The following is a 23,860-nucleotide window of genomic DNA, read 5'->3' as shown; positions in this document are numbered from 1 at the left end:
TGTCCACAATTCTTCTATTAAATTGACACTGTTTAAATATGTGTAGACCTATTTAAACATTGCAGTTAAGTTCTGTTACTGATTTAAAAATGCAATCAAAAACATGACCCCAAATATACTATTCTGGTCAGGCCTGCCCTACTAACCAATTGCAGCGTCATGCTCTGCTGAGTAAACTGATCTCACGACAGTGAGGAATGCACAGGCCGGGTGGTGCCCGGCGCACAAAAGCGCGCCTTCTTGTGTTGTACGTCTCTTCGCGCAAATGCAAACTCAGATTTCCTGCACTGTGGTCGGCAGGAGAGACATTGGAAGGCGCAGTAGGGAAGGCTTGAGCAACGAACCGTTGGCTATGTTTTGTTGTTACTTTGTTGACATGAGCTCAAGTAATTTGAAGCAGAAGGAACGACCAGACCTAAAAAAAACTCTCTTACCTCCAACGCCGAATAACCACTATAATTATAATATCTCAAAAGCAGCTGGCCTTGTAAACTTAATGAGCAAGCAAGCCGATGCATTTTGGGTTTTGTTGTAAAAGAATAAAAATACTATCCATCCTTTCCTTTTTTTCCGGCAACAAGCGATGTTACAAAGATATCACAGCACACAGTGAGATTGAGTGAAAGACGAGGCACTGAGGCTGGCGTGCAGCACTCCACAGCTCTTGTTATTGAAATGCAGACAGGGGGCGGAATGAGAAAAGTATGAAGGAATTGCGATAGTGAGACCAACTCTTCTATCTATCTGCATTACATGGAAAAAGGATATATTTAGTACTCATGGCCGGTTAGCTCAGTTGGTTAGAGCGTGGTGCTAATAACGCCAAGGTCGCGGGTTCAATCCCCGTATGGGCCAGGTTGCATTTTTTCTCTCAACTAAACTCTTTTTTTCTCATTTAATCAAGCTCTTATAAATCCATACACTCTGTTGCTCCAGTATACGTTCACTTTCCATTAGTCCTTCTTTTGCCACTGCTGACCAAAGCTCAAGCCGGCAGTGCCAGTAGAACAACACAAGTGCAAGGGATTGTCTCTCCAAGATGGAGACACTGCCTCAGACTATGTCTCGTGAGAGGTGGAGGGAGACCAAGAGCTGATTATTAGATGCGTGGGGATAAGAGGAACATAACTCAGGTGAACAGATTCTGGATAGTGATGCTATAGCTAGGATCAGCAACGTTACAGGGGAAAGGATAGGAAAATAATTAGGTGACAGAAGTATAGAAGTGGCTACAAGGGGGTGTGTCTCTTAAGAGGGCCGAAAGATACACTGAAGGCGAAGGTGAAGTAAAAGAAGAAAGAAAGATCAAAGGAAGTCGACAGTGATTGAGAGAAAACTCACAAAGGCAAATTGAGCAAAAGACAAAGCCTGGGGAGTTAGACTACTTCAATGCAAATTTACGCCGCAGATGAGCATGACAACTGACCCTTGTACAGTGGTGCTGAAACAATTTTCAGTGTGGGTGTGCTGCCATCAAAGGGCTTCTGAAAATCCAGGAATCATACAAAGAACAAGTCCTGCGGAATGAGCCACGCACATTCAGAAAGAATGGTGATGCGTTGGTTACTTATTGGTAATCTTCATTAGCCTTAGTCCATTGCGTCCTTGTGACAGTCATTACAAAGTAAGGTGATGTCACCTTCCAACAGGAAGAAAGAACAGGAGGATCCTTAAATGCTAGCCCCATGCACCCAACCTGGGTGCCAAGCCCTTGCCAAAGGACTGATGGGAAGGTGGGCAGGATGTAATGTTTGTGACAAAGACAAGATGGACTAAGGGTAATGCAGAGTTCAAAACATTGGTACTCAAATGCAAAACCGAAAAATTATTAAGCCATAATGCTTGACAAATGTATGCTCTGAGGACCAAGTAGCCACCCTAGGAATTTCCTAGATTGTTACTCACTGGAATTCAACCCAGGAGGTGGCCATTCCTCTCGTAGACCATCCCTGAACTGGAAGATATTCTAAAAAGCCTTGCAAAGCCAGAAAAATTGACAACTTAATCCACCTACTCAGAGTCATAAAAGTCACCTTCTTGTCTTTTCCAGGCTGTCCAAAAGTCACAAACAAGGAGTCGGTTTTCCTGAACTGCAGAGGCCTGGTGACATGAATGAAAAGAGCTCTTTAAACATCAAGTGTATTCAGCAAATGTTCCTCCGGAGAGGAAGGAGAGGGAATGAAAGAAGGAAGAATTATTTCCTAAGATCTATCAAAAATAGACTTAACCTTTGAAGCAAAGGTAAGGCTAGGCCTTAAAGTTACCCCATCTTCCAAAGTATCAACTGAAGAGAGGACAGCATTTTAAGGCTCCCAGCTCCCCAATTGTTCTCAGGAAGGTGATAGGAAATAGGAAAATAACTTTATAGGAAACAATCTTTATGTCTACACTATCCAGATCCTCAAAGAGATAAAATTGCAAAGCCTATAAAAGAGTAGGAAGATTCTGAGTTGTAGAAAAGGGATTTTTCAACTGGTCTTACAATTGACAAAAGATCAGAACAGTCTAGACACCAAAGATTGTAACATCGACGAAGGTTCAGAAAAGTCCCTAAAAACCTTTATCGCAAAGCAATGAGCTTTCAGAGTGGAAAGAGATTCAAGTGAAACCCATTCAGAAGAAAATGCAAAATAGCAGACAAACTACAGGTAGGTGCCAAAAAATCATGAGCAGAACATCACGTCTCAAAAGACTTCCAGTTCTTTGAGTAAGACTTCGAAGTAGAAGGCCTGCTGGAGTGCTGAATTAACTCCACTAAGGAAGAGGAAAGACCCTTTGCTAGCAGTCCAGACTTCTCAACCTCCAAAGCGATAGAGTGAGTTGGAGCAAGAAGGTCAGGGACGACGTTCTGAGAGAGACACACTTGAGCAGTACTCAAGGAGGTAGAAGAGCCAGGGGTTCAGAAGAGGAAACCATGACATCTCTGGCCAATAAGGGCCCACAAGAATAAAGTTCCCTCCCCCCTGCTGAGACTTGAAGAGAACCATCTGGATCAATAAAAAGTGGGGGAATGTATAAAGGAGACTTCTCAGCCACTTTATCACCAATACGTCCACTACCTAGGCTCCTTGTTCCGGAAGCCTGGATCAGAATCGACAAAGATGAGCATTGTCCTTGTTTGAAAAGAGATCCAGAAAGGGTTTCACAATCTCTCGGCATATCTCTCAAAACAACGACCTGGATAACGTCAACTCCAGCAAATTTGGAAACCTCCAGATGTCTGCCATCACATTGTCGGTGCCCTTGATGTGTACTGCCGACGTGTGCAACAGGTTGATCTCTGCCCAATAACCCAATTGTTCTGCTATTGCATTGAGGGATTTTGAATGCATGCTTCACTGTTGGTTAATGTAAAAGACAGCTACCTTATTCTCTGTCTTTACTAGCACATTTTTTTGAGACAGATGATGATGGGAAAACTTCAAAGCCCTGAAGATTACCATCAACTCCATCTATTTCCATGACCTCCGACTCTCTAGGAAAGACCACTTGAATCGACAGGATCAGTCCAACACAGTAGCTCTCCAGCCAGGTTTGCTGGCATCTGTTGCGAGGATTCAGGAGCATCCAGGTATATTAGTGTCCACTTAGACCAGTGGTCTTCAAACTCTTTAATGCAGCATCCACCCAATGGGGAAAAAAAACATTGGTGCCTCCCCTCTGAATTGTCCACAATTCTTCTATTAAATTGACACTGTTTAAATATGTCTAGACCTATTTAAACATTGCAGTTAAGTTATGTTACTGTTTTAAAAATGCAATCAAATACATGACCCCAAATATACTATTCTGGTCAGGCCTGCCCTACTAACCAATTGCAGCGTCATGCTCTGCTGAGTAAACTGATCTCACGACAGTGAGGAATGCACAGGCCGGGTGGTGCCCGGCGCACAAAAGCGCGCCTTCTTGTGTTGTACGTCTCTTCGCGCAAATGCAAACTCAGATTTCCTGCACTGTGGTCGGCAGGAGAGACATGGGAAGGCGCAGTAGGGAAGGCTTGAGCAACGAACCGTTGGCTATGTTTTGTTGTTACTTTGTTGACATGAGCTCAAGTAATTTGAAGCAGAAGGAACGGCCAGACCTAAAAAAAAATCTCTTACCTCCAACGCCGAATAACCACTATAATTATAATATCTCAAAAGCAGCTGGCCTTGTAAACTTAATGAGCAAGCAAGCCGATGCATTTTGGGTTTTGTTGTAAAAGAATAAAAATACTATCCATCCTTTCCTTTTTTTCCGGCAACAAGCGATGTTACAAAGATATCACAGCACACATTGAGATTGAGTGAAAGAAGAGGCACTGAGGCTGGCGTGCAGCACTCCACAGCTCTTGTTATTGAAATGCAGACAGGGGGCGGAAGGAGAAAAGTAGGAAGGAATTGCGATAGTGAGACCAACTCTTCTATCTATCTGCATTACATGGAAAAAGGATATATTTAGTACTCATGGCCGGTTAGCTCAGTTGGTTAGAGCGTGGTGCTAATAACGCCAAGGTCGCGGGTTCAATCCCCGTATGGGCCAGGTTGCATTTTTTCTCTCAACTAAACTCTTTTTTTCTCATTTAATCAAGCTCTTATAAATCCATACACTCTGTTGCTCCAGTATACGTTCACTTTCCATTAGTCCTTCTTTTGCCACTGCTGACCAAAGCTCAAGCCGGCAGTGCCAGTAGAACAACACAAGTGCAAGGGATTGTCTCTCCAAGATGGAGACACTGCCTCAGACTATGTCTCGTGAGAGGTGGAGGGAGACCAAGAGCTGATTATTAGATGCGTGGGGATAAGAGGAACATAACTCAGGTGAACAGATTCTGGATAGTGATGCTATAGCTAGGATCAGCAACGTTACAGGGGAAACGATAGGAAAATAATTAGGTGACAGAAGTATAGAAGTGGCTACAAGGGGGTGTGTGTCTCTTAAGAGGGCCGAAAGATACACTGAAGGCGAAGGTGAAGTAAAAGAAGAAAGAAAGATCAAAGGAAGTCAACAGTGATTGAGAGAAAACTCACAAAGGCAAATTGAGCAAAAGACAAAGCCTGGGGAGTTAGACTACTTCAATGCAAATTTACGCCGCAGATGAGCATGACAACTGACCCTTGTACAGTGGTGCTGAAACAATTTTCAGTGTGGGGGTGCTGCCATCAAAGGGCTTCTGAAAATCCAGGAATCATACAAAGAACAAGTCCTGCGGAATGAGCCACGCACATTCAGAAAGAATGGTGATGCGTTGGTTACTTATTGGTAATCTTCATTAGCCTTAGTCCATTGCGTCCTTGTGACAGTCATTACAAAGTAAGGTGATGTCACCTTCCAACAGGAAGAAAGAACAGGAGGATCCTTAAATGCAAGCCCCATGCACCCAACCTGGGTGCCAAGCCCTTGCCAAAGGACTGATAGGAAGGTGGGCAGGATGTAATGTTTGTGACAAAGACAAGATGGACTAAGGGTAATGCAGAGTTCAAAACATTGGTACTCAAATGCAAAACAGAAAAATTATTAAGCCATAATGCTTGACAAATGTATGCTCTGAGGACCAAGTAGCCACCCTAGGAATTTCCTAGATTGTTACTCACTGGAATTCAACCCAGGAGGTGGCCATTCCTCTCGTAGACCATCCCTGAACTGGAAGATATTCTAAAAAGCCTTGCAAAGCCAGAAAAATTGACAACTTAATCCACCTACTTAGAGTCATAAAAGTCACCTTCTTGTCTTTTCCAGGCTGTCCAAAAGTCACAAACAAGGAGTCGGTTTTCCTGAACTGCAGAGGCCTGGTGAAATAAATGAAAAGAGCTCTTTAAACATCAAGTGTATTCAGCAAATGTTCCTCCAGAGAGGAAGGAGAGGGAATGAAAGAAGGAAGAATTATTTCCTAAGATCTATCAAAAATAGACTTAACCTTTGCAGCAAAGGTAAGGCTAGGCCTTAAAGTTACCCCATCTTCCAAAGTATCAACTGAAGAGAGGACAGCATTTTAAGGCTCCCAGCTCCCCAATTGTTCTCAGGAAGGTGATAGGAAATAGGAAAATAACTTTATAGGAAACAATCTTTATGTCTACACTATCCAGATCCTCAAAGAGATAAAATTGCAAAGCCTATAAAAGAGTAGGAAGATTCTGAGTTGGAGAAAAGGGATTTTTCAACTGGTCTTACAATTGACAAAAGATCAGAACAGTCTAGACACCAAAGATTGTAACATCGACGAAGGTACAGAAAAGTCCCTAAAAACCTTTATCGCAAAGCAATGAGCTTTCAGAGTGGAAAGAGATTCGACTGAAACCCATTCAGAAGAAAATGCAAAATAGCAGACAAACTACATGTAGGTGCCAAAAAATCATGAGCAGAACATCACGTCTCAAAAGACTTCCAGTTCTTTGAGTAAGACTTCTAAGTAGAAGGCCTGCTGGAGTGCTGAATTAATTCCACTAAGGAAGAGGAAAGACCCTTTGCTAGCAGTCCAGACTTCTCAACCTCCAAAGCGATAGAGTGAGTTGGAGCAAGAAGGTCAGGGACGACGTTCTGAGAGAGACACACGTGAGCAGTACTCAAGGAGGTAGAAGAGCCAGGGGTTCAGAAGAGGAAATCATGACATCTCTGGCCAATAAGGGCCCACAAGAATAAAGTTCCCTCCCCCTGCTGAGACTTGAAGAGATCCATCTGGATCAATAAAAAGTGGGGGAATGTATAAAGGAGACTTCTCAGCCACTTTATCACCAATACGTCCACTACCTAGGCTCCTTGTTCCGGAAGCCTGGATCAGAATCGACAAAGATGAGCATTGTCCTTGGTTGAAAAGAGATCCAGAAAGGGTTTCACAAACTCTCGGCATATCTCTCAAAACAACGACCTAGATAACGTCAACTCCAGCAAAATTGGAAAACCTCCAGCTGTCTGCCATCACTTTGTCGGTGCCCTTGATGTGTACTGCGGACGTGTGCAACAGGTTGATCTCTGCCCAATAACCCAATTGTTCTGCTATTGCATTGAGGGATTTTGAATGCATACTTCACTGTTGGTTAATGTAAAAGACAGCTACCTTATTCTCTGTCTTTACTAGCACATTTTTTTGAGACAGATGATGATGGGAAAACTTCAAAGCCCTGAAGATTACCATCAACTCCATCTATTTCCATGACCTCCGACTCTCTAGGAAAGACCACTTGAATCGACAGGATCAGTCCAACACAGTAGCTCTCCAGCCAGGTTTGCTGCCATCTGTTGCGAGGATTCAGGAGCATCCAGGTATATTAGTGTCCACTTAGACCAGTGGTCTTCAAACTCTTTAATGCCGCATCCACCCAATGGGGAAAAAAAGCATTGGTGCCTCCCCTCTGAATTGTCCACAATTCTTCTATTAAATTGACACTGTTTAAATATGTCTAGACCTATTTAAACATTGCAGTTAAGTTCTGTTACTGTTTTAAAAATGCAATCAAAAACATGACCCGAAATATACTATTCTGGTCAGGCCTGCCCTACTAACCAATTGCAGCGTCATGCTCTGCTGAGTAAACTGATCTCACGACAGTGAGGAATGCACAGGCCGGGTGGTGCCCGGCGCACAAAAGCGCGCCTTCTTGTGTTGTACGTCTCTTCGCGCAAATGCAAACTCAGATTTCCTGCACTGTGGTCGGCAGGAGAGACATTGGAAGGCGCAGTAGGGAAGGCTTGAGCAACGAACCGTTGGCTATGTTTTGTTGTTACTTTGTTGACATGAGCTCAAGTAATTTGAAGCAGAAGGAACGACCAGACCTAAAAAAAACTCTCTTACCTCCAACGCCGAATAACCACTATAATTATAATATCTCAAAAGCAGCTGGCCTTGTAAACTTAATGAGCAAGCAAGCCGATGCATTTTGGGTTTTGTTGTAAAAGAATAAAAATACTATCCATCCTTTCCTTTTTTTCCGGCAACAAGCGATGTTACAAAGATATCACAGCACACAGTGAGATTGAGTGAAAGACGAGGCACTGAGGCTGGCGTGCAGCACTCCACAGCTCTTGTTATTGAAATGCAGACAGGGGGCGGAAGGAGAAAAGTAGGAAGGAATTGCGATAGTGAGACCACCTCTTCTATCTATCTGCATTACATGGAAAAAGGATATATTTAGTACTCATGGCCGGTTAGCTCAGTTGGTTAGAGCGTGGTGCTAATAACGCCAAGATCGCGGGTTCAATCCCCGTATGGGCCAGGTTGCATTTTTTCTCTCAACTAAACTCTTTTTTTCTCATTTAATCAAGCTCTTATAAATCCATACACTCTGTTGCTCCAGTATACATTCACTTTCCATTAGTCCTTCTTTTGCCACTGCTGACCAAAGCTCAAGCCGGCAGTGCCTGTAGAACAACACAAGTGCAAGGGATTGTCTCTCCAAGATGGAGACACTGCCTCAGACTATGTCTCGTGAGAGGTGGAGGGAGACCAAGAGCTGATTATTAGATGCGTGGGGATAAGAGGAACATAACTCAGGTGAACAGATTCTGGATAGTGATGCTATAGCTAGGATCAGCAACGTTACAGGGGAAAGGATAGGAAAATAATTAGGTGACAGAAGTATAGAAGTGGCTACAAGGGGGTGTGTCTCTTAAGAGGGCCGAAAGATACACTGAAGGCGAAGGTGAAGTAAAAGAAGAAAGAAAGATCAAAGGAAGTCGACAGTGATTGAGAGAAAACTCACAAAGGCAAATTGAGCAAAAGACAAAGCCTGGGGAGTTAGACTACTTCAATGCAAATTTACGCCGCAGATGAGCATGACAACTGACCCTTGTACAGTGGTGCTGAAACAATTTTCAGTGTGGGGGTGCTGCCATCAAAGGGCTTCTGAAAATCCAGGAATCATACAAAGAACAAGTCCTGCGGAATGAGCCACGCACATTCAGAAAGAATGGTGATGCGTTGGTTACTTATTGGTAATCTTCATTAGCCTTAGTCCATTGCGTCCTTGTGACAGTCATTACAAAGTAAGGTGATGTCACCTTCCAACAGGAAAAAAGAACAGGAGGATCCTTAAATGCTAGCCCCATGCACCCAACCTGGGTGCCAAGCCCTTGCCAAAGGACTGATAGGAAGGTGGGCAGGATGTAATGTTTGTGACAAAGACAAGATGGACTAAGGGTAATGCAGAGTTCAAAACATTGGTACTCAAATGCAAAACAGAAAAATTATTAAACCATAATGCTTGACAAATGTATGCTCTGAGGACCAAGTAGCCACCCTAGGAATTTCCTAGATTGTTACTCACTGGAATTCAACCCAGGAGGTGGCCATTCCTCTCGTAGACCATCCCTGAACTGGAAGATATTCTAAAAAGCCTTGCAAAGCCAGAAAAATTGACAACTTAATCCACCTACTTAGAGTCATAAAAGTCACCTTCTTGTCTTTTCCAGGCTGTCCAAAAGTCACAAACAAGGACTCGGTTTTCCTGAACTGCAGAGGCCTGGTGACATAAATGAAAAGAGCTCTTTAAACATCAAGTGTATTCAGCAAATGTTCCTCCGGAGAGGAAGGAGAGGGAATGAAAGAAGGAAGAATTATTTCCTAAGATCTATCAAAAATAGACTTAACCTTTGCAGCAAAGGTAAGGCTAGGCCTTAAAGTTACCCCATCTTCCAAAGTATCAACTGAAGAGAGGACAGCATTTTAAGGCTCCCAGCTCCCCAATTGTTCTCAGGAAGGTGATAGGAAATAGGAAAATAACTTTATAGGAAACAATCTTTATGTATACAGTGTCCAGATCCTCAAAGAGATAAAATTGCAAAGCCTATAAAAGAGTAGGAAGATTCTGAGTTGGAGAAAAGGGATTTTTCAACTGGTCTTACAATTGACAAAAGATCAGAACAGTCTAGACACCAAAGATTGTAACATCGACGAAGGTACAGAAAAGTCCCTAAAAACCTTTATCGCAAAGCAATGAGCTTTCAGAGTGGAAAGAGATTCGACTGAAACCCATTCAGAAGAAAATGCAAAATAGCAGACAAACTACAGGTAGGTGCCACAAATCATGAGCAGAACATCACGTCTCAAAAGACTTCCAGTTCTTTGAGTAAGACTTCTAAGTAGAAGGCCTGCTGGAGTGCTGAATTAATTCCACTAAGGAAGAGGAAAGACCCTTTGCTAGCAGTCCAGACTTCTCAACCTCCAAAGCGATAGAGTGAGTTGGAGCAAGAAGGTCAGGGACGACGTTCTGAGAGAGACACACGTGAGCAGTACTCAAGGAGGTAGAAGAGCCAGGGGTTCAGAAGAGGAAACCATGACATCTCTGGCCAATAAGGGCCCACAAGAATAAAGTTCCCTCCCCCTGCTGAGACTTGAAGAGATCCATCTGGATCAATAAAAAGTGGGGGAATGTATAAAGGAGACTTCTCAGCCACTTTATCACCAATACGTCCACTACCTAGGCTCCTTGTTCCGGAAGCCTGGATCAGAATCGACAAAGATGAGCATTGTCCTTGGTTGAAAAGAGATCCAGAAAGGGTTTCACAAACTCTCGGCATATCTCTCAAAACAACGACCTAGATAACGTCAACTCCAGCAAAATTGGAAAACCTCCAGCTGTCTGCCATCACATTGTCGGTGCCCTTGATGTGTACTGCCGACGTGTGCAACAGGTTGATCTCTGCCCAATAACCCAATTGTTCTGCTATTGCATTGAGGGATTTTGAATGCATACTTCACTGTTGGTTAATGTAAAAGACAGCTACCTTATTCTCTGTCTTTACTAGCACATTTTTTTGAGACAGATGATGATGGGAAAACTTCAAAGCCCTGAAGATTACCATCAACTCCATCTATTTCCATGACCTCCGACTCTCTAGGAAAGACCACTTGAATCGACAGGATCAGTCCAACACAGTAGCTCTCCAGCCAGGTTTGCTGCCATCTGTTGCGAGGATTCAGGAGCATCCAGGTATATTAGTGTCCACTTAGACCAGTGGTCTTCAAACTCTTTAATGCCGCATCCACCCAATGGGGAAAAAAAGCATTGGTGCCTCCCCTCTGAATTGTCCACAATTCTTCTATTAAATTGACACTGTTTAAATATGTCTAGACCTATTTAAACATTGCAGTTAAGTTCTGTTACTGTTTTAAAAATGCAATCAAAAACATGACCCGAAATATACTATTCTGGTCAGGCCTGCCCTACTAACCAATTGCAGCGTCATGCTCTGCTGAGTAAACTGATCTCACGACAGTGAGGAATGCACAGGCCGGGTGGTGCCCGGCGCACAAAAGCGCGCCTTCTTGTGTTGTACGTCTCTTCGCGCAAAGGCAAACTCAGATTTCCTGCACTGTGGTCGGCAGGAGAGACATTGGAAGGCGCAGTAGGGAAGGCTTGAGCAACGAACCGTTGGCTATGTTTTGTTGTTACTTTGTTGACATGAGCTCAAGTAATTTGAAGCAGAAGGAACGACCAGACCTAAAAAAAACTCTCTTACCTCCAACGCCGAATAACCACTATAATTATAATATCTCAAAAGCAGCTGGCCTTGTAAACTTAATGAGCAAGCAAGCCGATGCATTTTGGGTTTTGTTGTAAAAGAATAAAAATACTATCCATCCTTTCCTTTTTTTCCGGCAACAAGCGATGTTACAAAGATATCACAGCACACAGTGAGATTGAGTGAAAGACGAGGCACTGAGGCTGGCGTGCAGCACTCCACAGCTCTTGTTATTGAAATGCAGACAGGGGGCGGAAGGAGAAAAGTATGAAGGAATTGCGATAGTGAGACCAACTCTTCTATCTATCTGCATTACATGGAAAAAGGATATATTTAGTACTCATGGCCGGTTAGCTCAGTTGGTTAGAGCGTGGTGCTAATAACGCCAAGGTCGCGGGTTCAATCCCCGTATGGGCCAGGTTGCATTTTTTCTCTCAACTAAACTCTTTTTTTATCATTTAATCAAGCTCTTATAAATCCATACACTCTGTTGCTCCAGTATACGTTCACTTTCCATTAGTCCTTTTGCCACTGCTGACCAAAGCTCAAGCCGGCAGTGCCAGTAGAACAACACAAGTGCAAGGGATTGTCTCTCCAAGATGGAGACACTGCCTCAGACTATGTCTTGTGAGAGGTGGAGGGAGACCAAGAGCTGATTATTAGATGCGTGGGGATAAGAGGAACATAACTCAGGTGAACAGATTCTGGATAGTGATGCTATAGCTAGGATCAGCAACGTTACAGGGGAAAGGATAGGAAAATAATTAGGTGACAGAAGTATAGAAGTGGCTACAAGGGGGTGTGTCTCTTAAGAGGGCCGAAAGATACACTGAAGGCGAAGGTGAAGTAAAAGAAGAAAGAAAGATCAAAGGAAGTCGACAGTGATTGAGAGAAAACTCACAAAGGCAAATTGAGCAAAAGACAAAGCCTGGGGAGTTAGACTACTTCCATGCAAATTTACGCCGCAGATGAGCATGACAACTGACCCTTGTACAGTGGTGCTGAAACAATTTTCAGTGTGGGGGTGCTGCCATCAAAGGGCTTCTGAAAATCCAGGAATCATACAAAGAACTAGTCCTGCGGAATGAGCCACGCACATTCAGAAAGAGTGGTGATGCGTTGGTTACTTATTGGTAATCTTCATTAGCCTTAGTCCATTGCGTCCTTGTGACAGTCATTACAAAGTAAGGTGATGTCACCTTCCAACAGGAAGAAAGAACAGGAGGATCCTTAAATGCTAGCCCCATGCACCCAACCTGGGTGCCAAGCCCTTGCCAAAGGACTGATGGGAAGGTGGGCAGGATGTAATGTTTGTGACAAAGACAAGATGGACTAAGGGTAATGCAGAGTTCAAAACATTGGTACTCAAATGCAAAACCGAAAAATTATTAAGCCATAATGCTTGACAAATGTATGCTCTGAGGACCAAGTAGCCACCCTAGGAATTTCCTAGATTGTTACTCACTGGAATTCAACCCAGGAGGTGGCCATTCCTCTCGTAGACCATCCCTGAACTGGAAGATATTCTAAAAAGCCTTGCAAAGCCAGAAAAATTGACAACTTAATCCACCTACTCAGAGTCATAAAAGTCACCTTCTTGTCTTTTCCAGGCTGTCCAAAAGTCACAAACAAGGAGTCGGTTTTCCTGAACTGCAGAGGCCTGGTGACATGAATGAAAAGAGCTCTTTAAACATCAAGTGTATTCAGCAAATGTTCCTCCGGAGAGGAAGGAGAGGGAATGAAAGAAGGAAGAATTATTTCCTAAGATCTATCAAAAATAGACTTAACCTTTGCAGCAAAGGTAAGGCTAGGCCTTAAAGTTACCCCATCTTCCAAAGTATCAAATGAAGAGAGGACAGCATTTTAAGGCTCCCAGCACCCCAATTGTTCTCAGCAAGGTGATAGGAAATAGGAAAATAACTTTATAGGAAACAATCTTTATGTCTACACTATCCAGATCCTCAAAGAGATAAAATTGCAAAGCCTATAAAAGAGTAGGAAGATTCTGAGTTGGAGAAAAGGGATTTTTCAACTGGTCTTACAATTGATAAAAGATCAGAACAGTCTAGACACCAAAGATTGTAACATCGACGAAGGTACAGAAAAGTCCCTAAAAACCTTTATCGCAAAGCAATGAGCTTTCAGAGTGGAAAGAGATTCAAGTGAAACCCATTCAGAAGAAAATGCAAAATAGCAGACAAACTACAGGTAGGTGCCAAAAGATCATGAGCAGAACATCACGTCTCAAAAGACTTCCAGTTCCTTGAGTAAGACTTCGAAGTAGAAGGCCTGCTGGAGTGCTGAATTAACTCCACTAAGGAAGAGGAAAGACCCTTTGCTAGCAGTCCAGACTTCTCAACCTCCAAAGCGATAGAGTGAGTTGGAGCAAGAAGGTCAGGGACGACGTTCTGAGAGAGACACACTTGAGCAGTACTCAAGGAGGTAGAAGAGCCAGGGGTTCAGAAGAGGAAACCATGACATCTTTGGCCAATAAGGGCCCACAAGAATAAAGTTCCCTCCCCCCTGCTGAGACTTGAAGAGAACCATCTGGATCAATAAAAAGTGGGGGAATGTATAAAGGAGACTTCTCAGCCACTTTATCACCAATACGTCCACTACCTAGGCTCCTTGTTCCGGAAGCCTGGATCAGAATCGACAAAGATGAGCATTGTCCTTGTTTGAAAAGAGATCCAGAAAGGGTTTCACAAACTCTCGGCATATCTCTCAAAACAACGACCTGGATAACGTCAACTCCAGCAAATTTGGAAACCTCCAGCTGTCTGCCATCACATTGTCGGTGCCCTTGATGTGTACTGCCGACGTGTGCAGCAGGTTGATCTCTGCCCAATAACCCAATTGTTCTGCTATTGCATTGAGGGATTTTGAATGCATGCTTCACTGTTGGTTAATGTAAAAGACAGCTACCTTATTCTCTGTCTTTACTAGCACATGTTTTTGAGACAGATGATGATGGGAAAACTTCAAAGCCCTGACGATTACCATCAACTCCATCTATTTCCATGACCTCCGACTCTCTAGGAAAGACCACTTGAATCGACAGGATCTGTCCAACACAGTAGCTCTCCAGCCAGGTTTGCTGGCATCTGTTGCGAGGATTCAGGAGCATCCAGGTATATTAGTGTCCACTTAGACCAGTGGTCTTCAAACTCTTTAATGCCGCATCCACCCAATGGGAAAAAAAACATTGGTGCCTCCCCTCTGAATTGTCCACAATTCTTCTATTAAATTGACACTGTTTAAATATGTCTAGACCTATTTAAACATTGCAGTTAAGTTCTGTTACTGTTTTAAAAATGCAATCAAATACATGACCCCAAATATACTATTCTGGTCCGGCCTGCCCTACTAACCAATTGCAGCATCATGCTCTGCTGAGTAAAGTGATCTCACAACAGTGAGGAATGCACAGGCCGGGTGGTGCCCGGCGCACAAAAGCACGCCTTCTTGTGTTGTACGTCTCTTCGCGCAAATGCAAAATCAGATTTCCTGCACTGTGGTCGGCAGGAGAGACATGGGAAGGCGCAGTAGGGAAGGCTTGAGCAACGAACCGTTGGCTATGTTTTGTTGTTACTTTGTTGACATGAGCTCAAGTAATTTGAAGCAGAAGGAACGACCAGACCTAAAAAAAACTCTCTTACCTACAACGCCGAATAACCACTATAATTATAATATCTCAAAAGCAGCTGGCCTTGTAAACTTAATGAGCAAGCAAGCCGATGCATTTTGGGTTTTGTTGTAAAAGAATAAAAATACTATCCATCCTTTCCTTTTTTTCCGGCAACAAGCGATGTTACAAAGATATCACAGCACACAGTGAGATTGAGTGAAAGACGAGGCACTGAGGCTGGCGTGCAGCACTCCACAGCTCTTGTTATTGAAATGCAGACAGGGGGCGGAAGGAGAAAAGTAGGAAGGAATTGCGATAGTGAGACCAACTCTTCTATCTATCTGCATTCCATGGAAAAAGGATATATTTAGTACTCATGGCCGGTTAGCTCAGTTGGTTAGAGCGTGGTGCTAATAACGCCAAGGTCGCGGGTTCAATCCCCATATGGGCCAGGTTGCATTTTTTCTCTCAACTAAACTCTTTTTTTATCATTTAATCAAGCTCTTATAAATCCATACACTCTGTTGCTCCAGTATACGTTCACTTTCCATTAGTCCTTCTTTTGCCACTGCTGACCAAAGCTCAAGCCGGCAGTGCCAGTAGAACAACACAAGTGCAAGGGATTGTCTCTCCAAGATGGAGACACTGCCTCAGACTATGTCTCGTGAGAGGTGGAGGGAGACCAAGAGCTGATTATTAGATGCGTGGGGATAAGAGGAACATAACTCAGGTGAACAGATTCTGGATAGTGATGCTATAGCTAGGATCAGCAACGTTACAGGGGAAAGGATAGGAAAATAATTAGGTGACAGAAGTATAGAAGTGGCTACAAGGGGGTGTGTCTCTTAAGAGGGCCGAAAGATACACTGAAGGCGAAGGTGAAGTAAAAGAAGAAAGAAAGATCAAAGGAAGTCGACAGTGATTGAGAGAAAACTCACAAAGGCAAATTGAGCAAAAGACAAAGCCTGGGGAGTTAGACTACTTCAATGCAAATTTACGCCGCAGATGAGCATGACAACTGACCCTTGTACAGTGGTGCTGAAACAATTTTCAGTGTGGGGGTGCTGCCATCAAAGGGCTTCTGAAAATCCAGGAATCATACAAAGAACAAGTCCTGCGGAATGAGCCACGCACATTCAGAAAGAATGGTGATGCGTTGGTTACTTATTGGTAATCTTCATTAGCCTTAGTCCATTGCGTCCTTGTGACAGTCATTACAAAGTAAGGTGATGTCACCTTCCAACAGGAAGAAAGAACAGGAGGATCCTTAAATGCTAGACCCATGCACCCAACCTGGGTGCCAAGCCCTTGCCAAAGGACTGATAGGAAGGTGGGCAGGATGTAATGTTTGTGACAAAGACAAGATGGACTAAGGGTAATGCAGAGTTCAAAACATTGGTACTCAAATGCAAAACAGAAAAATTATTAAGCCATAATGCTTGACAAATGTATGCTCTGAGGACCAAGTAGCCACCCTAGGAATTTCCTAGATTGTTACTCACTGGAATTCAACCCAGGAGGTGGCCATTCCTCTCGTAGACCATCCCTGAACTGGAAGATATTCTAAAAAGCCTTGCAAAGCCAGAAAAATTGACAACTTAATCCACCTACTTAGAGTCATAAAAGTCACCTTCTTGTCTTTTCCAGGCTGTCCAAAAGTCACAAACAAGGAGTCGGTTTTCCTGAACTGCAGAGGCCTGGTGACATAAATGAAAAGAGCTCTTTAAACATCAAGTGTATTCAGCAAATGTTCCTCCGGAGAGGAAGGAGAGGGAATGAAAGAAGGAAGAATTATTTCCTAAGATCTATCAAAAATAGACTTAACCTTTGCAGCAAAGGAAAGGCTAGGCCTTAAAGTTACCCCATCTTCCAAAGTATCAACTGAAGAGAGGACAGCATTTTAAGGCTCCCAGCTCCCCAATTGTTCTCAGGAAGGTGATAGGAAATAGGAAAATAACTTTATAGGAAACAATCTTTATGTATGCAGTGTCCAGATCCTCAAAGAGATAAAATTGCAAAGCCTATAAAAGAGTAGGAAGATTCTGAGTTGGAGAAAAGGGATTTTTCAACTGGTCTTACAATTGACAAAAGATCAGAACAGTCTAGACACCAAAGATTGTAACATCGACGAAGGTACAGAAAAGTCCCTAAAAACCTTTATCGCAAAGCAATGAGCTTTCAGAGTGGAAAGAGATTCGACTGAAACCCATTCAGAAGAAAATGCAAAATAGCAGACAAACTACAGGTAGGTGCCAAAAAATCATGAGCAGAACATCACGTCTCAAAAGACTTCCAGTTCTTTGAGTAAGACTTCTAAGTAGAAGGCCTGCTGGAGTGCTGAATTAATTCCACTAAGGAAGAGGAAAGACCCTTTGCTAGCAGTCCAGACTTCTCAACCTCCAAAGCGATAGAGTGAGTTGGAGCAAGAAGGTCAGGGACGACGTTCTGAGAGAGACACACGTGAGCAGTACTCAAGGAGGTAGAAGAGCCAGGGGTTCAGAAGAGGAAACCATGACATCTCTGGCCAATAAGGGCCCACAAGAATAAAGTTCCCTCCCCCTGCTGAGACTTGAAGAGATCCATCTGGATCAATAAAAAGTGGGGGAATGTATAAAGGAGACTTCTCAGCCACTTTATCACCAATACGTCCACTACCTAGGCTCCTTGTTCCGGAAGCCTGGATCAGAATCGACAAAGATGAGCATTGTCCTTGGTTGAAAAGAGATCCAGAAAGGGTTTCACAAACTCTCGGCATATCTCTCAAAACAACGACCTAGATAACGTCAACTCCAGCAAAATTGGAAAACCTCCAGCTGTCTGCCATCACATTGTCGGTGCCCTTGATGTGTACTGCCGACGTGTGCAACAGGTTGATCTCTGCCCAATAACCCAATTGTTCTGCTATTGCATTGAGGGATTTTGAATGCATGCTTCACTGTTGGTTAATGTAAAAGACAGCTACCTTATTCTCTGTCTTTACTAGCACATTTTTTTGAGACAGATGATGATGGGAAAACTTCAAAGCCCTGAAGATTACCATCAACTCCATCTATTTCCATGACCTCCGACTCTCTAGGAAAGACCACTTGAATCGACAGGATCAGTCCATCACAGTAGCTCTCCAGCCAGGTTTGCTGCCATCTGTTGCGAGGATTCAGGAGCATCCAGGTATATTAGTGTCCACTTAGACCAGTGGTCTTCAAACTCTTTAATGCCGCATCCACCCAATGGGGAAAAAAAGCATTGGTGCCTGCCCTCTGAATTGTCCACAATTCTTCTATTAAATTGACACTGTTTAAATATGTCTAGACCTATTTAAACATTGCAGTTAAGTTCTGTTACTGTTTTAAAAATGCAATCAAAAACATGACCCGAAATATACTATTCTGGTCAGGCCTGCCCTACTAACCAATTGCAGCGTCATGCTCTGCTGAGTAAACTGATCTCACGACAGTGAGGAATGCACAGGCCGGGTGGTGCCCGGCGCACAAAAGCGTGCCTTCTTCTGTTGTACGTCTCTTCGCGCAAATGCAAACTCAGATTTCCTGCACTGTGGTCGGCAGGAGAGACATTGGAAGGCGCAGTAGGGAAGGCTTGAGCAACGAACCGTTGGCTATGTTTTGTTGTTACTTTGTTGACATGAGCTCAAGTAATTTGAAGCAGAAGGAACGACCAGACCTAAAAAAAACTCTCTTACCTCCAACGCCGAATAACCACTATAATTATAATATCTCAAAAGCAGCTGGCCTTGTAAACTTAATGAGCAAGCAAGCCGATGCATTTTGGGTTTTGTTGTAAAAGAATAAAAATACTATCCATCCTTTCCTTTTTTTCCGGCAACAAGCGATGTTACAAAGATATCACAGCACACAGTGAGATTGAGTGAAAGACGAGGCACTGAGGCTGGCGTGCAGCACTCCACAGCTCTTGTTATTGAAATGCAGACAGGGGGCGGAAGGAGAAAAGTATGAAGGAATTGCGATAGTGAGACTAACTCTTCTATCTATCTGCATTACATGGAAAAAGGATATATTTAGTACTCATGGCCGGTTAGCTCAGTTGGTTAGAGCGTGGTGCTAATAACGCCAAGGTCGCGGGTTCAATCCCCGTATGGGCCAGGTTGCATTTTTTCTCTCAACTAAACTCTTTTTTTCTCATTTAATCAAGCTCTTATAAATCCATACACTCTGTTGCTCCAGTATACGTTCACTTTCCATTAGTCCTTCTTTTGCCACTGCTGACCAAAGCTCAAGCCGGCAGTGCCAGTAGAACAACACAAGTGCAAGGGATTGTCTCTCCAAGATGGAGACACTGCCTCAGACTATGTCTCGTGAGAGGTGGAGGGAGACCAAGAGCTGATTATTAGATGCGTGGGGATAAGAGGAACATAACTCAGGTGAACAGATTCTGGATAGTGATGCTATAGCTAGGATCAGCAACGTTACAGGGGAAAGGATAGGAAAATAATTAGGTGACAGAAGTATAGAAGTGGCTACAAGGGGGTGTGTCTCTTAAGAGGGCCGAAAGATACACTGAAGGCGAAGGTGAAGTAAAAGAAAAAAGAACGATCAAAGGAAGTCGACAGTGATTGAGAGAAAACTCACAAAGGCAAATTGAGCAAAAGACAAAGCCTGGGGAGTTAGACTACTTCAATGCAAATTTACGCCGCAGATGAGCATGACAACTGACCCTTGTACAGTGGTGCTGAAACAATTTTCAGTGTGGGGGTGCTGCCATCAAAGGGCTTCTGAAAATCCAGGAATCATACAAAGAACAAGTCCTGCGGAATGAGCCACGCACATTCAGAAAGAATGGTGATGCGTTGGTTACTTATTGGTAATCTTCATTAGCCTTAGTCCATTGCGTCCTCGTGACAGTCATTACAAAGTAAGGTGATGTCACCTTCCAACAGGAAGAAACAACAGGAGGATCCTTAAATTCTAACCCATGCACCCAACCTGGGTGCCAAGCCCTTGCCAAAGGACTGATAGGAAGGTGGGCAGGATGTAATGTTTGTGACAAAGACAAGATGGACTAAGGGTAATGCAGAGTTCAAAACATTGGTACTCAAATGCAAAACAGAAAAATTATTAAGCCATAATGCTTGACAAATGTATGCTCTGAGGACCAAGTAGCCACCCTAGGAATTTCCTAGATTGTTACTCACTGGAATTCAACCCAGGAGGTGGCCATTCCTCTCATAGACCATCCCTGAACTGGAAGATATTCTAAAAAGCCCTGCAAAGCCAGAAAAATTGAAGACTTAATCCACCTACTCAGAGTCATAAAAGTCACCTTCTTGTCTTTTCCAGGCTGTCCAAAAGTCACAAACAAGGAGTCGGTTTTCCTGAACTGCAGAGGCCTGGTGACATAAATGAAAAGAGCTCTTTAAACATCAAGTGTATTCAGCAAATGTTCCTCCGGAGAAGAAGGAGAGGGAATGAAAGAAGGAAGAATTATTTCCTAAGATCTAACAAAAATAGACTTAACCTTTGCAGCAAAGAAAAGGCTAGGTCTTAAAGTTACCCCATCTTCCAAAGTATCAAATGAAGAGAGGACAGCATTTTAAGGCTCCCAGCTCCCCAATTGTTCTCAGCAAGGTGATAGGAAATAGGAAAATAACTTTATAGGAAACAATCTTTATGTCTACAGTATCCAGATCCTCAAAGAGATAAAATTGCAAAGCCTATGAAAGAGTAGGAAGATTCTGAGTTGGAGAAAAGGTATTTTTCAACTGGTCTTACAATTGACAAAAGATCAGAACAGTCTAGACACCAAAGATTGTAACATCGACGAAGGTACAGAAAAGTCCCTGAAATCCTTTATCGCAAAGCAATGAGCTTTCAGAGTGGAAAGAGATTCAAGTGAAACCCATTCAGAAGAAAATGCAAAATAGCAGACAAAGTACAGGTAGGTGCCAAAAGATCATGAGCAGAACATCACGTCTCAAAAGACTTCCAGTTCCTTGAGTAAGACTTCGAAGTAGAAGGCCTGCTGGAGTGCTGAATTAACTCCACTAAGGAAGAGGAAAGACCCTTTGCTAGCAGTCCAGACTTCTCAACCTCCAAAGCGATAGAGTGAGTTGGAGCAAGAAGGTCAGGGACGACGTTCTGAGAGAGACACACTTGAGCAGTACTCAAGGAGGTAGAAGAGCCAGGGGCTCAGAAGAGGAAACCATGACATCTTTGGCCAATAAGGGCCCACAAGAATAAAGTTCCCTCCCCCCTGCTGAGACTTGAAGAGAACCATCTGGATCAATAAAAAGTGGGGGAACGTATAAAGTAGACTTCTCAGCCACTTTATCACCAATACGTCCACTACCTAGGCTCCTTGTTCCGGAAGCCTGGATCAGAATCGACAAAGATGAGCATTGTCCTTGTTTGAAAAGAGATCCAGAAAGGGTTTCACAAACTCTCGGCATATCTCTCAAAACAACGACCTGGATAACGTCAACTCCAGCAAATTTGGAAACCTCCAGCTGTCTGCCATCACATTGTCGGTGCCCTTGATGTGTACTGCCGACATGTGCATCAGGTTGATCTCTGCCCAATAACCAAATTGTTCTGCTATTGCATTGAGGGATTTTGAATGCATGCTTCACTGTTGGTTAATGTAAAAGACAGCTACCTTGATCTCTGTCTTTACTAGCACATTTGTTTGAGACAGATGATGATGGGAAAACTTCAAAGCCCTGAAGATTACCATCAACTCCATCTATTTCCATGACCTCCGACTCTCTAGGAAAGACCACTTGAATCGACAGGATCAGTCCAACACAGTAGCTCTCCAGCCAGGTTTGCTGGCATCTGTTGCGAGGATTCAGGAGCATCCAGGTATATTAGTGTCCACTTAGACCAGTGGTCTTCAAACTCTTTAATGCCGCATCCACCCAATGGGAAAAGAAAACATTGGTGCCTCCCCTCTGAATTGTCCACAATTCTTCTATTAAATTGACACTGTTTAAATATGTCTAGACCTATTTAAACATTGCAGTTAAGTTATGTTACTGTTTTAAAAATGCAATCAAATACATGACCCCAAATATACTATTCTGGTCAGGCCTGCCCTACTAACCAATTGCAGCGTCATGCTCTGCTGAGTAAACTGATCTCACGACAGTGAGGAATGCACAGGCCGGGTGGTGCCCGGCGCCCAAAAGCGCGCCTTCTTGTGTTGTACGTCTCTTCGCGCAAATGCAAACTCAGATTTCCTGCACTGTGGTCGGCAGGAGAGACATGGGAAGGCGCAGTAGGGAAGGCTTGAGCAACGAACCGTTGGCTATGTTTTGTTGTTACTTTGTTGACATGAGCTCAAGTAATTTGAAGCAGAAGGAACGACTAGACCTAAAAAAACCTCTCTTACCTCCAACGCCGAATAACCACTATAATTATAATATCTCAAAAGCAGCTGGCCTTGTAAACTTAATGAGCCAGCAAGCCGATGCATTTTGGGTTTTGTTGTAAAAGAATAAAAATACTATCCATCCTTTCCTTTTTTTCCGGCAACAAGCGATGTTACAAAGATATCACAGCACACAGTGAGATTGAGTGAAAGACGAGGCACTGAGGCTGGCGTGCAGCACTCCACAGCTCTTGTTATTGAAATCCAGACAGGGGGCGGAAGGAGAAAAGTATGAAGGAATTGCGATAGTGTGACCTACTCTTCTATCTATCTGCATTACATGGAAAAAGGACATATTTAGTACTCATGGCTGGTTAGCTCAGTTGGTTAGAGCGTGGTGCTAATAATGCCAACGTCGCGGGTTCAATCCCCGTACGGGCCAGGTTGCATTTTTTCTCTCAACTAAACTCTTTTTTTCTCATTTAATCAAGCTCTTATAAATCCATACACTCTGTTGCTCCAGTATACGTTCACTTTCCATTAGTCCTTCTTTTGCCACTGCTGACCAAAGCTCAAGCCGGCAGTGCCAGTAGAACAACACAAGTGCAAGGGATTGTCTCTCCACGATGGAGACACTTGCTCAGACTATGTCTCGTGAGAGGTGGAGGGAGACCAAGAGCTGATTATTAGATGCGTGGGGATAAGAGGAACATAACTCAGGTGAACAGATTCCGGATAGTGATGCTATAGCTAGGATCAGCAACGTTACAGGGGAAAGGATAGGAAAATATTTAGGTGACAGAAGTATAGAAGTGGCTACAAGGGGGTGTGTCTCTTAAGAGGGCCGAAAGATACACTGAAGGCGAAGGTGAAGTAAAAGAAGAAAGAAAGATCAAAGGAAGTCGACAGTGATTGAGAGAAAACTCACAAAGGCAAATTGAGCAAAAGACAAAGCCTGGGGAGTTAGACTACTTCAATGCAAATTTACGCCGCAGATGAGCATGACAACTGACCCTTGTACAGTGGTGCTGAAACAATTTTCAGTGTGGGGTGCTGCCATCAAAGGGCTTCTGAAAATCCGGGAATCATACAAAGAACAAGTCCTGCGGAATGAGCCACGCACATTCAGAAAGAATGGTGATGCGTTGGTTACTTATTGGTAATCTTCATTAGCCTTAGTCCATTGCGTCCTTGTGACAGTCATTACAAAGTAAGGTGATGTCACCTTCCAACAGGAAGAAAGAACAGGTGGATCCTTAAATGCTAGCCCCATGCACCCAACCTGGGTGCCAAGCCCTTGCCAAAGGACTGATGGGAAGGTGGGCAGGATGTAATGTTTGTGACAAAGACAAGATGGACTAAGGGTAATGCAGAGTTCAAAACATTGGTACTCAAATGCAAAACAGAAAAATTATTAAGCCATAATGCTTGACAAATGTATGCTCTGAGGACCAA

General features: G+C 43.4%; 7 non-coding genes across 7 annotated transcripts; all 7 read left to right on the top strand.

Moving 5' to 3' along the window:
• The first annotated feature begins 781 nt into the window (after window positions 1-781).
• TRNAI-AAU (transfer RNA isoleucine (anticodon AAU)) lies at window positions 782-855 on the top strand. The gene has a single exon. It is a non-coding gene; the product is annotated as a tRNA-Ile (tRNA).
• Window positions 856-4,447: 3,592 nt separating this feature from the next.
• On the top strand, window positions 4,448-4,521 carry TRNAI-AAU (transfer RNA isoleucine (anticodon AAU)). Its single transcript has one exon. It is a non-coding gene; the product is annotated as a tRNA-Ile (tRNA).
• Window positions 4,522-8,115: 3,594 nt separating this feature from the next.
• On the top strand, window positions 8,116-8,189 carry TRNAI-AAU (transfer RNA isoleucine (anticodon AAU)). The gene has a single exon. It is a non-coding gene; the product is annotated as a tRNA-Ile (tRNA).
• A 3,591-nt stretch (window positions 8,190-11,780) lies between these two features.
• TRNAI-AAU (transfer RNA isoleucine (anticodon AAU)) lies at window positions 11,781-11,854 on the top strand. Its single transcript has one exon. It is a non-coding gene; the product is annotated as a tRNA-Ile (tRNA).
• A 3,588-nt stretch (window positions 11,855-15,442) lies between these two features.
• TRNAI-AAU (transfer RNA isoleucine (anticodon AAU)) lies at window positions 15,443-15,516 on the top strand. The gene has a single exon. It is a non-coding gene; the product is annotated as a tRNA-Ile (tRNA).
• Window positions 15,517-19,108: 3,592 nt separating this feature from the next.
• Window positions 19,109-19,182, top strand: TRNAI-AAU (transfer RNA isoleucine (anticodon AAU)). Its single transcript has one exon. It is a non-coding gene; the product is annotated as a tRNA-Ile (tRNA).
• A 3,591-nt stretch (window positions 19,183-22,773) lies between these two features.
• TRNAI-AAU (transfer RNA isoleucine (anticodon AAU)) lies at window positions 22,774-22,847 on the top strand. Its single transcript has one exon. It is a non-coding gene; the product is annotated as a tRNA-Ile (tRNA).
• The last annotated feature ends 1,013 nt before the right edge of the window (window positions 22,848-23,860 follow it).

The sequence above is a fragment of the Pleurodeles waltl genome, chromosome 12, assembly GCF_031143425.1.
Source record: "Pleurodeles waltl isolate 20211129_DDA chromosome 12, aPleWal1.hap1.20221129, whole genome shotgun sequence".
Classification (NCBI taxonomy): domain Eukaryota; kingdom Metazoa; phylum Chordata; class Amphibia; order Caudata; family Salamandridae; genus Pleurodeles; species Pleurodeles waltl.
The sequence above is the reverse complement of the archived record's forward strand: the minus strand, read 5'-3'. Positions and strand labels throughout refer to the sequence as shown.